The sequence below is a fragment of the Ambystoma mexicanum genome, chromosome 2p, assembly GCF_040938575.1.
Source record: "Ambystoma mexicanum isolate Mex_15411 chromosome 2p, UKY_AmexF1_1, whole genome shotgun sequence".
Taxonomy (NCBI): domain Eukaryota; kingdom Metazoa; phylum Chordata; class Amphibia; order Caudata; family Ambystomatidae; genus Ambystoma; species Ambystoma mexicanum.
The window spans coordinates 289,868,913-289,883,137 of NC_090923.1; the positions used below are offsets into that span (position 1 = coordinate 289,868,913).

At 46.5% G+C, this 14,225-nt stretch overlaps 1 protein-coding gene across 1 annotated transcript in view; it reads right to left on the minus strand.

The window, feature by feature from the left end:
- Positions 1-14,225, minus strand: part of LOC138566386 (tripartite motif-containing protein 54-like) — a 708,248-nt gene that overhangs the window by 579,050 nt on the left and 114,973 nt on the right. The gene's annotated exons all lie outside the window — the stretch shown is intronic.

The window sequence follows — 14,225 nt, forward strand, 5'->3', positions numbered from 1 at the left end:
CACCAGCCACAAACCCCTTCACATTGCTAGGTAATGGCAGGCTTTCCTTCAACAGTTTACTTTTTAAAAGCCCATTTTTACACATGTGTTGCAAACTGCTAGCATGTCCTTCTTTAAATTCGGTTTGGTAGCTGACTTCCCAATTTTGCCTTGCAGCCACAGTTATTTTCTTGAATGCAGGAGTTTTGTTTTTGAAGCACAGATGCCTTGAAATTGACTTGGCTCAGAGAGTTTGAGTCTCTTTGAACTGCTGAGCTTTGGGATACTTTTTGTAAAGAAATAAACATGTGTTCCCGTGCAAGTAAAAGTGGAGTTCCTTGTTCATTTCTCTCAGAGTTGGTTTGACAGGGCCTGTCATTCAGGAATTATGCATGGTTTTGTTGAGGCACAATGCAATATCCTGGGCATGGCCGGGCCTTTTTAATTACAGTGGTTTCAGACGATAGAACAGATGGAATTAGCATCAAAGCAGCATTTTACAGGGTGAAAAGTTTCATTTTGAAGAGGAATTTTGGGGTTTCAACAAAGCAAAGCACTGCTGCCTTTTCACTTGATTCCATTTATATGTTTCAGAACACACTGGCACGCTCCTTCAGTGTGTTCCCTTGTTCCATCCTGCCTGAAGTGCGCTTGGCAGGACGGTGCATCAATCTTTTTATTGCTGCAAAAATGCAGTTTTGAGGTCCTGGTGCGCACAGGGGCCAGCACAGCCATTTGCTGTTTTCTGCAAAAGGGCCGCTTCGTGATGTGGTGAAATACTGTTGAGTGGGTCAATATATCCCACATTTGGACAGTGGGCATCTCTGCTCTCACTAAACAGTTGCGTAGTGCCTTGCTGTAAATATAGGCAAAAGTTGGTGGTTGTTGAAATAGTGGCCGTAATTGGGAGTCCATGTGGAGCATAGGCCAATTTCTTTGTATGATCTTTTTGATTTTGTGACTTTGAGTTGAATGTGTCATCATGTAGACTAGTGGTTCACTCCTCTTGGGAGGTTTGGGCGTAAGGAGAGTTTCCATATCAATCGCTTCAACTTTCTCTGCAATGTTAGAGATGAGGGTGGGGCTATAGCCTCTGTCCCGGAATTTCTTTTGTAGGGACGTGGATTGTCTCTTGTATTCCTCAGTCTCAGAGATGTTCCTTCTATATCTTCGAAAAGGACTCAGAGGCACACTGTCGATGGTTCGTTGTGAATGGAAGCTAGTGGCCAACAGCAGGCTAGTCATATCAGTGGGTTTTGTGAAAATCCTGGTTGCCAGATTGTGGCCCTCACTATAGATCTCCACGTCCAAAAAACTGATAATAGATTTGCTGGAGTGAGTCGTTAATTTGATTCTCGGGTGCATCCCGTTCATCATCCCAAAGAATTCTTGTAATTCCTCTGGGGGGACCCGTCCAAATGCCAAAGACGTCATCAATCTAGCGTACAAAGATGGAGAGATGACGCATCCATCTCAGTGAAGTGAGGTTGTGTTCAGTCTTCAAGTAGAACATATATGTATTGGCATATGTCGGTGCCATGGCGGCCCCCATGCTTGTACCCGAGAGTTGTAAGAAATATCTGACTGGGTCAACCAGCCTTACAAGCTATTCCCTCTTGTCCCTGGTTGGGATACTCTGGATATATGCCTACCGACCAGATGACAGATTAAGGCCTAGTATGCATGAGCTGGAATGTCAGAGGTCTGGGCTATCCTTTTAAGATGCGCAAATTGCAGAGCAGCTGAAGAAGTAGCTATCAATGGGATGCAGATTCAACTGTATCAAGCCTTGGCGTTAGTGACATTACAGAAGGGAAGGGATATGGGCCAAGTAACAAGGGCATTGAGAGCGGAACAAATTATGTATAAATGGATCGCATAACCACTTATTCTGAAGGACAGGCTCTGCTTAATATTGAGGAAGAAGCGGGGCACAATGAGAGATGAGCAGGGCCTTACTCTCAGCAAGGAATGCAACTATGGGATTGGTCCATGGTACAGGGGAAGAAAGGAGGACGGGGGACCAACCTGAAGAGCAAGGTGGGGGGGTGCAAGGGTGTGGGAAAGGTGCCTCCTAAAGGTAGACGTGTACTTAACTTAATATAGATAAAGGGTCTTGATAAAAAGGTCAGTCAGGGTGGAGAGCTGGCAGAGAATGTTTTGGAATCCAAGGGAGGTGGTAGGATACTTCCCAGAGGGGGTGTCCCCAGGATTTATATCGGGCCTTAGCTTGGGGTATTTTTCCCAAGGATATCTTAGGATCATGGGCCTGGACCTGGGATGGGGTGAGGTGATGGTTGGAGGAGGTATGCGGAGGGGGGATCAAGGGAGGGTGGGGTTGCTGGGCAGGAGGACGGAACTATTTAAAAAAAAAAAATGTATTAATTTTATTTCAACAAACAATACAAACCAAACTTGCAGTGCATACAATAACATTATAAACATACATCAAATCAACATGTCCACTGCTTCTCCCCTTCCCTCCCCCCATTACGAGCCTATTCCTTTCCATGTTCTGTTTCTGCATCTTGTGATAAGGATTCATCCTCCATGTTTTTTTCCGTTGGGTCTCGTGGTAACCAAAATAACTCCGCTATTAATTAGTTCCAAGCTATTAGGGTCTCAGCCTCCCCTCCCCCGACAATACCTGCATCCTGTGATACAGCAGTTTCCGCTTCGGCCCATTTCTGTAGATCTTTCCACCATACCTCTATTCGTGGTCTCTGGCATGCCTTCCACCCCATAGCGATTCTCCTCTTTGCAAGTGCATACGCTACATCCTTTAGTTTACTCACATGCTTGAGTTTACGCGGTCTCGGAAACCCTCCCATCAAACAGGCCCACACTGTATCTACCACAATTTTGATTCCTTTTTCAGCCAACCTGTGCGCCACCTCACCCCAAAAACGCTCAATGACTGGGCATGACCAAAACATATGCACCATTCCGGCATTTTTTTCATCACATTTGGGGCATGCATGTCGTCCTACATTTTTGCATTTGGCTATTCTCTGGAGCATCATATACGCCCTATGGGTTACGTATGGTTGTATCTGTTGCAGTCTTGCATTCCTCAACACTTTTTTGTGGTACCCTTGGGCTAGTTCCCACATCCGATCACTCACTGGGGCTCCCACTTCCTCTTCCCAGTCCGTCTCAGTTTTGCCACTTCCTTCCCCACCTTGGACATCATCAGCTCATATATTCTGGATATCTCGTGTCCCCCCTCTGCAATGTCATATATTGTGTCTATGGTAGTGTCCGGTTCTTCTGCTAGTGCTAGTTCGGACCATGTCTCCTTGATTTTCCACACCACCCTGTGATATGTAATATACTGGCCCGTATGTAACCCAGTTTCTTCCTCTAATACCGCAAAGTCCCTTATGTCCTCCTCCTGCCATACATCGCCCATGGTTGCTATCCCCACCGGTTCCCAGTGTTTCCTAATCATCATTCTCTAATTGCTTGTCTTTGCCGGCCAACGCCACTAGTGGTACCTGTGGGGAGCACGGGAATTAATTCACCATAAGCTGGCAGGCCCTGCGCCATATCTTCCACTCTAGTATCATCATCCTTGGGCGTCCTTCCATGTCTGCCTTATGAAGCCACATCATTTCCTTTAGGAAGTATGGGGCACAGTTCTGTCGGAACAGCCTGGACTCTGAGGTTGACTCTTCAGAGAGCCATTTAGCTACATATTACAGCTGGCTTGCTATGTAGTAAATTTCGTAGTTTGGCAGTTTTATGTCCCCTTTTTCATATGAGTTTTGTAGTTTCCAAAGGGCTACTCTATTCCTCGTCCCATGCCAGAGGAAATCCCTGCACATGCTTTCTATCTTAGCAAAGGTCCGACTTGTTATAAGGTATGGAATATTTCCAAAATAATGCAAGAGTCTCGGTAGGACCACCATTTTCAACATTGCCCCTCGCCCCATCATTGCTAGGGGTAGTTTCACCCAAAACTTCATACTATTTCCAATTTTCCTGATAGCCTCCTCTGTGTTATACTGGTGTTCCTCTTCTGCTGTATGGTATATATCTATTCCAAGATATCGGAACGTGCGCACCTCCCATGGTATCTGTAGAACCGGTAGCTGTTCTAGCGGGGTCCCTTTGTACCTGCCCAGTGGAAATATACTAGATTTTTGGGGGTTCACAGCTATGCCAGACATCTTTGCATATCTCTCCATCACTTCCAGAATGTACTGGAGATTTTCTCTGGGTGCCTTAAGTACAACAACATGTCATCCGCATACAAAGAGATTAGGTGCGGTTCCCCTCCTACAGCAATGCCTATCGGGTCGTACTGTTGCCTCAGGTATATGGCCAAAGGTTCCAGGGCAAGAATATACAACATAGGAGACCACAGGCATCCTTGCCTAGTACCTCTACGAAGTTGCCACCTCTTTGATATCACTACTCCTGTTTTAACTCTAGCCAACGGCGCGCTATATAGCATTTTGGCCCGCTATAAGTACCCAGGCCCTATTCCATAGCCAGCCAGGGCCGCCATCAGCCACGGCCATTTCACCGAATCAAAGGCCTTTACTGCGTCTAGCGATACAATTGCCAGTTCGCCTTCGTCCTCATTTGCGTGCTCAACGACTCAATGGAGTCACCTGAGATTGTTGGATATGTTCTTGTTTGGAACATAACCAGTCTGGTCGGGATGTATTAGTTTAGCAATAACCCTCCTCATTCTATTTGCCAAAACAGCCGTCAATATTTTACTGTCTTGATTGAGCATTGACAGGGGTCTGTATGATCCACAGTTATGACCGGGCTTATTGGGTTTGGGCAATGGTATAATTGTCGCTTCTCTAAGGGACTCTGGCAGCCTACCCACTTCATACGCTTCGTTCAGCATTTCTAAAAGCGGAGGCAGCACTTCATCCTTATATGTTTTATAAAATTCACTTGGGAGTCCATCAGTCCTCGGAGACTTGCTAGTAGGCAACTGTCTCACTACTTCTTCCAACTCCTCTAAGGTAATCGAGGCATCCAGCTCCTCCCGCTCTTCGGCACTGATCTGCAGCAGTCCTATATCTTCCAGTGTTTCCACTATTTCTGTGCAGTCACCATCCTCATCATCTCTCTACAGGAGTCGATAATAGTCCACAAATTCTTGGTTAACTCCCTATTGGGTATCCACTAATATCCCATCCTCCCTTGTTATTGTTCTAATTGTGGGCCTGGGGGTCTCACTCTTGTTTAGCCATGCCAGGACCCTCCCTGGTTTATCCCCCCCCACATGCTGTTTCTCCATTTACTTCTTATAGTTAAGATTGCACAATCTCTCCCAGTGCCCTGCACCATTCTGCTGCAGCTTAAGTATTACTTCATTATCTTCCTTGGTGTTACCTCCCTCCTTTAGTGCCCTTTCTAGTTCCATCTCTGTATCTTGCAGTTCAGCCTGGATCCCTCCTTGTAGCCTTTTGGACTTAGCTATAGCTACCCCCCTCATTACCACTTTAAAGGCCTCCCAAAGCGTACCCGCAGTCTCTACACTGCCAGTATTTATCTCAAAGTAGTTTATTATTTCCTCCCTCATGTCATCCCGGAAGATGGTGTCTTTCAGCGCCTCTGCTCTGAGGCGCCATGTTGGGGTCTTTGCTCTCGGGGGTCGGTATTGCCATCTCAGGATTAGTGGCGAGTGGTCTGAGAGGACCCTCGCTTTATATTCCGTTTCCGTTATCTCAATCATTAACTCTTGCGTGGCAAACATATAATCCAATCTAGTATGCAAGTTTTGTGGGGCTGAGTAGTACGAATACTGCCTCTCCTGGGGGTGGTGTGACCTCCATACATCCACAAACCCAAAATCATCCAACAGCGTATGCAGTGCTCTAGCGGCTGGGGTGAGTCTATCCATTTTACCAACTGACCTATCTACGACAGGGTTTAACACTCAGTTGAAATCTCCTCCCCAGATCACTGCCCCTCCCAAGTACGTACTGAGTTTGTTGCATAAGGTTCTAAAATATTCCGCCGTGTTTTGGTTTGGGGCGTACATGTTTATAATGCTTATCTCCCTGTTTTCCACCAGCCCTCTCATCATGACCATCCTCCCGTCTGCCTCCACCGTGTACTGTAACAGTTGGAACAGGACATGTGGCGCCACCCAAATGATCACTCCCCTGGCATAGGCCGAATATGATGCCCCCACCACAGTCCCCCTCCATTTCTTCCGGATCATCTCCATCTTGTCTTGTGTAAAATGGGTCTCCTGCAGCAGGGCTATGTCTACTTTCTGTCTGCGTAGATATAGCATGACCTTATTCCTCTTTAAATAACTATTGAGCCCTCTGACATTCCAAGTATTTTAAGATCCCCCATGGCATATCAGGGTCCCTCTTCTCCCACCACAAGTGCAGTCCATGACCAAATACATTCCCATTCTATGCGGGCTTGTTTCCCAACATGAACTTCCCCAAACAACAAACACCTGGAACTTCCCAACCTCCCTCCCTCCTGCCTCCCTTCCCTGCCCAAACTCACTCCCCTCCATTTCCTCCCACCCCAACCCCCTACACAACTGTTGCCCAGCTCCATCCCTGGATCTCAGGCACCCCAGCATCTAGTCCTTTTCTGACAATTGCCTTTACTCACGGCTCAGCAGGGTGAAGTCATCAAATGGCGGCCCTACTACTCTAACTCCTGGGGGTAGGTCGTTTCCATCTTGCCACTCCCGTTTGCTTCCACCGCCAGGCCTGTGTGTCTCTTGTGCCTTGTCCCAGTCCACTTTCTGGGGGCTACACCTCTCGCAGGCAGTCCGTTGCAGCTCATGTGCGTCGTGAGCAGCTTGTGCACTGTGTTGTGGTCCGCTTCTAGCGAACCCTTTCTATATCCCCAGTGCAGTTCTCTCAGCCGCAGTTGCTTCCTTCCTGCTTCACATTCCACCTATTGCGCTCTACTTGCCAATCTTCGTCCGCCGTGGTGCTGCTGGGCCCACCTCAGCCTCCTTTGTTCTAGCGCGCCAGCCATTTTGTCTGGGGTGCCGCACCGCGGCCACAAACTTTCAGTTGATCTTGCCAATCTTCCTGTAGTCATCGAGGACTGAGCTCTCCATCAAACTTGCCCCACGCCTTTACACATCCAAGAGTGTAATTCTGAGCACGATCATGCATTTTTTAGCTTATTTTCAAGGCAGGATCATATCGGATCGTCGGGAGCAGCTCGGAAGACACGTCCTACTCCATGGCCCTCTAGCGACACCCCCAAGGACGGAACTATAATATTAATAGGGGGCGTGTTCACAATCAGATGCAAATTTAGCTGTGTGAAAAATATTCAAAATTCTATCATATAATGTTAGGGGATTGAATTCCCCGACGAAGCGGAGAAAGGTGTAAGCGATAATTAAAAGAAAAAATGTGGATATCATATTGTTGCAAGGGACAGACATTAGAAAGGTGGACAAAGCGGTGGGGAGAATTTGCATGTTTGATAGATTATATCAATCCAACGCAGTCAGGAAAACCCTGGGGGTAATGATAGGGTTTAAAAATTCATTAAAGGTAACAGTGCAGCAACAAAAAGCAGACCGAGAGGGTAGATACTTGTTTGTACAGATACAAATGGATCACCCTAGCAACAGTATATGCGCCAAACACAGGCCAATTGACATTTTTGCAAGACATTTTAAGTAAACTGGAACATTTTACAAGAGGTGATATAATACTCACGGTAGATTTTAATATGGGTTGGGATCCCAAAGTAGATAGGAGTGGTGGTGGGGGGAAAGGCATAGTACAACCTTCTCGGGTGTTAAAAATATGTATTGAGAATTTAACAATGCAGGATGTATGGAGGATGAGAAAAGGAGATCAGAAGGCATATATTTGTTTTTCACATTTTATCCTTCCCTATTGAGAATAGATTATGTGTGGGTAACGGAAAAACGTTTGGGAGAGGTGAAAAAGATAGAAGTGGGATCGATAGCTTTGTCGGATCATACCCCCTTATGGTTTGGTTTGGAGATATTGGCCCACTGGTAGGGTTTTGGGCGTGGACATTTCCTAGAGATCTTGTGCACAATGAGGTACTGGCTGAGGATATAATATCTAAACTTGAAGAATATTTCTCCATAAATACTACTCAAGCGGTGTCATCTGAGGGTACATGGGACGCTTTTAAAGCTGAGCTCATAGCACTCAAAATACAGAGGGAAAAACAGAGGGCTAACATGGCAATAGAATTAGAATCTCAAGCGCAGGAAGTCCAAACTGCTATTGCCAATAAGAGAACTTGGGTGTTAACTAACAAAATGAAGGAGCTGAATAGTCAATTAACCTATTAAGGAATAGTAGAGCGGAGAGATTGTTACTGTTAACCAGGTAGAGATATTATATCCGGGCCAAAAAGGCAGACAAATTACTGGCTCGTCAGTTGAGAGGAGCTCAAGTTGCAAAATTGATACACCAAATAACAAAACCAGATGGGTCAATAGTCGCGGGAACGGAAGAAATAACTGAAGCATTTACTCCATATTACGAATTATTATATGCATCAGATCATCCGGGGAACCTAGAGATACAAAGATATTTAAGAGAGATAAACATGTCTAAAATAACCCTTAAGGAGCGGGAAAATTTAGATAAGGAAATAAGCAGAGAGGAAGTGCTAACGGCAATAAAGGCTTTATCGATAAATAAAGCTCTGGGGCCAGATGAGTTTCTGTCAATTTTTTATAAGAAATATGCAAAGCACCTGGCCCCTATATTGAAGGAATTATTTAATGTGATAGGGGTAAAGGTACAGTGATGTCAACAATGTTGGAAGATAAAGTGGTGGTCTTTGGTAAACCTGGGAAAGATCCGACGAGATGTGGGTCGTATGGCAGCAGGATTAGCGCAGTGTTTACCAGCGTTGATACATATGGATCAATCAGGGTTCATAATAGGGATACACACGTCAGATAATATCAGAAGGCAGAAGGGTTTCTCACTTATTGGAAAAGGTTCATATTAAGCAGATTCCTGCAGTTTTGGTCTCGCTGGAGGCCGAAAAGGCGTCTGATCGCATTGAATAGCCTTTTTAATTTATGGTGATGGGACACATGGGTATGGGGACTAAATGTATTCAAATGGTGGGGGCTATCTACCATGCAAACGGGATAACTACGATTGGCAATCAACAAACAGATTTCATGCAGTATAGAAATAAGTAGAGGTATCCGTCAGGTATGTCCTTTATCACCTCTCTTACATGCCATATATTTGGAGCCATTTTTATGTAGAATCAGGATGAGAGAGGAGATACAAGGAATTAAATTTGGGAGCGAGATACATAATGTCGCGGCTTTTGGAGATGACATATTGTTGATGATGCATGATCCTGAACGATCAATGCCAGCATTATTGAAAGAATTGATGGAAATTGAACGGGTGGCAGGGTTAAAGGTTAACAAGGGGAAGTCAGAGCTTTTGGCTTGCTTTGGTGCGTATGAAAGTGTTCATATGCACCGCAGGTGCATATGAACACTTTCATATACGCCAAAGTAAGCAGCTTCACACTGGCACCAGCTTCTTGTGGCGCCCCTCTAGTCTAAGGGCACCAAAATGGTACCGTATGTGCGCTATTTTAGCACACATATTAAACTTTTGGAGTGCCACAAGAATACCCTTCAAAAAAGCCAGGTTACGAATGTGGCGGTTGCTAGGTTGGTTTCCAACCCATCCTAGCAACCGCCCCATGTATTCCAAAAGTGGCGCATTCCTCCCGACTTGGGAAGAATGCGCCACCTTCAGAATAGGTCTGATGTACCGAAAAGGTTGTCAACCCTTTTAACAACCTTTTCGGTACTTAACACCAGGATGAGAATCAGGGCCTCAGTATAATTCCAAAGGAGTGTAAAGTTGACCTGCAATTGTGGTGAACCTTGGAAGACGGAAGTCAAGTAGAAGTTGATACATTTTAATCTTATGGAAGGGAATCCTGAGACTTGGTGAACTATGGTACTGTCTTGAGGACTGAGAAATGGTAATCTTGAGACTTTTGTTGAACTTTCTTGAACTTGGGGAAGGGGAGCTGAAGAGGAAGCTAGGAGCTGGAAGAAGCTCAGGTCGTTGTGTTAATAACCATTTCTTTTATTGTTGACATCCCTACATATTGTTTAGCTTTAGTTGTGAGAGCAAACATAGGTTTTGGACACAGACAGACTTAAGTTAAACTCTTTGACTCAGACTTTCCTTAGTTTTGTTCAGGTAGGAAAATCCCACCTTAGCATAGGGCAAGTTAGGCCTTCTACCATCCTGACATTACTTTTAACAAACCATTTTTGTTTTGAACTTTGAATCCGTTGTCTGTGTCTTGCTTCATGATGCCTTCCTAGAGACCTGAACTGTCACTCTTGCTTGCAGAAGAGGGTGTCTCTAAGGAAGCGTCAACAAGAAATACCATCACTGAAAGGCCTGTTTCCAGTTGGAGGATGAGCCTCATGTGAAGCAAAGAATCCAAAAGAAAGGTAGGTACTAATTAGTAAGCTGTGATGAATCTTGACCATTCATTGCTTCTCCCCAGAGAGGAGTCACCCCCCCTTTGAGGCTAGGGAGGTGAGCCCGTTCAGCAATATCCTTCCATTGGTCTGGACAAGTGGGACCTCACTGCGAGTAACTCCCCTCTCGGAAACAAGAACTCCCATTCCGGTAAGGACCACCCAGTCCAGAGAACATTGTCTGCCTACATGGGAATCGAAGACTGTTAACCCTGTTTTGGATTCACCAAATAGTAACATTTCTTCAATCTCTTTGGCTTCGGGTAATGCTGGGTTCTGACTGAACGCCACAAAAGGACGAGACATGCCTTTCTTTTCTCATGAGGTACATAAAACCACGAGAAACGTGGAAGGGGGAGGAGGAATCCTTTGCAGAGGCGAGAAATTGACGGGAAGATGACCTGCAAGGGTGGAGCCACACTAGACAACGGAGACAGCGGTAGGTGTGTCAGGTCTCGAGCTTCACCGAACTCGGTGTTTGCCGCTGCCAGGAAGCGGTTGCCCAATCCCTCGTCATCGTCCATGGCGACTCCGGACCAGGAAGGCAAGAAGCTGGATGCGACTGCCAAGCACATCATTTACACCGTGGCATCCACCATCAAGATCGCCAACGCCCTCGCCATCCTGTCTCATTACGACAGCGAGCTTTGGTACATTCTTGGTCCAGTCCTGTACTTCCTCCCTGATGAAAAGAAGGCCGAGGCCTTGGCCCTATTGCAGGAAGGGGAAAAGGCATTGGATCACACATTACATTGGCGCTCGATATAGCGAACTCAGGATTCCGTCAGGTGGGGAATGGTGTGTCCCTCCAGCGCCAATATTGGCTGAAGGCCACAAATTTCCGAGCGGATGTGCAGACCAAGGTTGTGGACATGCCGTTTGATGGGGACAACCTGTTTGGGAACGGAGTGGATGAGAATCTCCAAGCCATGAGGGCGGACACAGAAGGCACGCTCTCTGGGGACCCTCCAGCAAAGGAGTTGTCCTTTTTTTTTTCAATATAACTTTTTATTGACATTTTGAATTTAGGACAGTACATCAGACATTGCGTATATTCCGGAATACATTATATCACGTATTGGTTTAGCGGCATAGTCATTTACTAGTGGGGGGATGTAGGTCCTGGTCTGGGCGACTCAGTCCGGGGTGAGAGAGGGGATGATGTTGGTGCTGCTGCTTTAGTGTCTCGTAGTCCCTTGGATTAGCCCAGCCAGCGTGAGTGGGGGCCTACGGGAGAGGGTGGGGAACTGTGCTGCGAAGTCCATAAATGGGGCCAGGTATTCTGGAATGGGGTCAGATTCCCTGCTCGGAGAGCTGTGATTTTCTCAGCGACGACCGTGTCCCAGCATTTTGCCCACCATAGTGGGATTGATGGTCCCGTAGGGTTCTTCCAGAGCCGTGCTAATGCGATTTTTGCCGCTGTTAGGAGGTGTGTACATAAGCGAGCTATGTGGCCTGTTAAGGGGAGCTCTCTGTCCCCTGTGTCCCCCAGCAAGACGATCCCTGGGTCCCACGGGATTGTGAGGCCTGTGATTGCTTTAATGTGGTGTAGTACTTCTCTCCAGTATTTCGTCGCTTGTGGACATGTCCATAGCATGTAAACAGGGTACCTTCCGCTTTGCAGCCCCTCCAGCAGTCCCGTGGAATGTTTGGATTGGCTTTATGTAACTGCCTCGGTGTGATGTAGTATCTGTAACATATCTTGTATCCGCATTCTCTGTTGGTCATGCATTGGGTGCTTTTATGGGTTCTCGCCCATATCTTCTTCCAGGTTTCCTCCTCTATCGTTCGCCCCAGCACTTTTTCCCAGTTGGTCATGTATCTCTCTTTGATTGTGGGATCGTGCTTATCTAGAAGCCGATATAGTGTGGAGACATTTCCTCTGGGAGGGGCCAATGTTAGTGTTAGCTCTAGTTCTGCGAGATCTCTGGAGCCCTTTTCCTTGACTACTCTTTGAGATATCCAGTGTTGTATCTGGGAGTATCTGAACCGTTCTCTTTCTGGAATTTTGAATTTGGTCTTGCACTCTTCGAACGTGAGTGGGTTGCCTCCTTCTAAGAAGTCTGAGATTGTTCGGAGGCCCCCTTCTTGCCATGTGGCAAAGCTCTGAGGTTGGAGGCCAGGTGAGAAGTCTGGGTTGCTCCATAACGGTGTCAGTGGGCCCAGTGTTCCTGTGCATCCCCATTTTCGTGCTGCTGTTTTCCAGTTTATCACTGTGTTGTGTGTTGCTTTTAGGGGTCCTATGTTCAGCTGGTATTTTGGCCCCTGGATGTGTGGGAGGTCGATTAGGGGAAATTTGCAACATTCTTCTTCTATTTGTTTCCAGTATGGTGGATCTGATGCTTGTGTCCTGGTGAATGTGTGGGCTAGTTGAGCCGCTCGTCTGTACCTGGCCACTTCTGGTACCCTCAGCCCACCTGCGTTTACGGTTTTGAGTCATGATTCGCTTTGCTATCCGGGCCCCCCCCACCCCAGATGAATTTCAATATGGATCGCTGTAGGTCGGTTAGCTCGTTCTCTGGGATGTGCACCAGTTGTGCCATGCAGTGGAATATTAATCTGGGTATCAGGTTCATTTTTATTGCTGCCACCCTGCCCAGCCATGAGATCTCTTGATTGTTCAAGTTGTGTAGGTCCCTTTTCAGTTCTCTGAATAGTTGTGGGAAGTTGCTTTGGTATGTTTGTGTGTGATTTTTGGGAATGCAGACCCCTAGGTATTGGATTGCTTCTTTGGTCCATGGAATCGGGGATTTGTGGGAGAGTTCCTCTTCCTGCTTCTTTGTGGTGTTGATTGCTAGTGTGGCTGATTTGTCGTAGTTCACCTTGAATCCTAAAGCTGTTCCAAACGCTTCTCGATCTTCTTGCAGGTGGTCTAGGGAGGTGTTTGGTTGCTTTATTGTTAGGAGAACATCGTCGGCGTATAGTGCCACTTTGTATTCCCTGTCACCCACTGCAATTCCTTGTATGTCCGGGTTTTGCCTAATCCTTCCAGCAAAGGCTTCCATGGGGCAGAGAGGGCAACCCTGACGTGTTCCCCAGGTGATGGATATGCTTTCTGATCTCCTCCCGTTCACCCAAACCTGGGTCGTTGGGAGTGATAGTTAGCCATTATCCATGTAGTAAAGTTGTGGCCAAAACCCAGGTGTTCGAGAGTGCTCTTGATGTAGTCCCAGCCTACAAGGTCGAAAGCTTTGTGTGCGTCTAGGGATATGACCAGGAATTCTTCCTTCCGCCATGTAACGCTCTCAATAAGATCTAGTGTTCTTCTAATGTTATCAAATGTGCCTCTCCCGGAGATGAACCCAGTTTGGTCCCTGTCTATCAGGTCTGGGAGCATCCTTCCCAGTCTAGCGGCCAGGACTTTGGGATAGATCTTCCCGTCTACGTTCATGAGAGTTATCGGTCTATATGAGGTTACCTGCTTTGGGTCTTTCCCCAGTTTGTGGACTAATTTTGTGAGTGATTGCCCCATAGATTTAGTGACCTTCCCGGATTCTAGGAATTAATTAAATACTCGGGTGAGCTGTGGAGCTAATGTCTGCACACATGATTTGAAGAACTTCGCTTTTAGTCTGTCGGGACCTGGGGTGGTAGTCTTCAGGGACTTGATAGTCTCCATGACTTCCTCTACTGTTATTGGGGTTTCAAGGTGCTCAAGTTGGTGTTTCATGTTGGGCGCTATGAATGCTTGCAAGTATTGCTTGATGTGGCGTTGGTCCCCGGGTTGAGTAGGCGGGCCAAACATACTCGT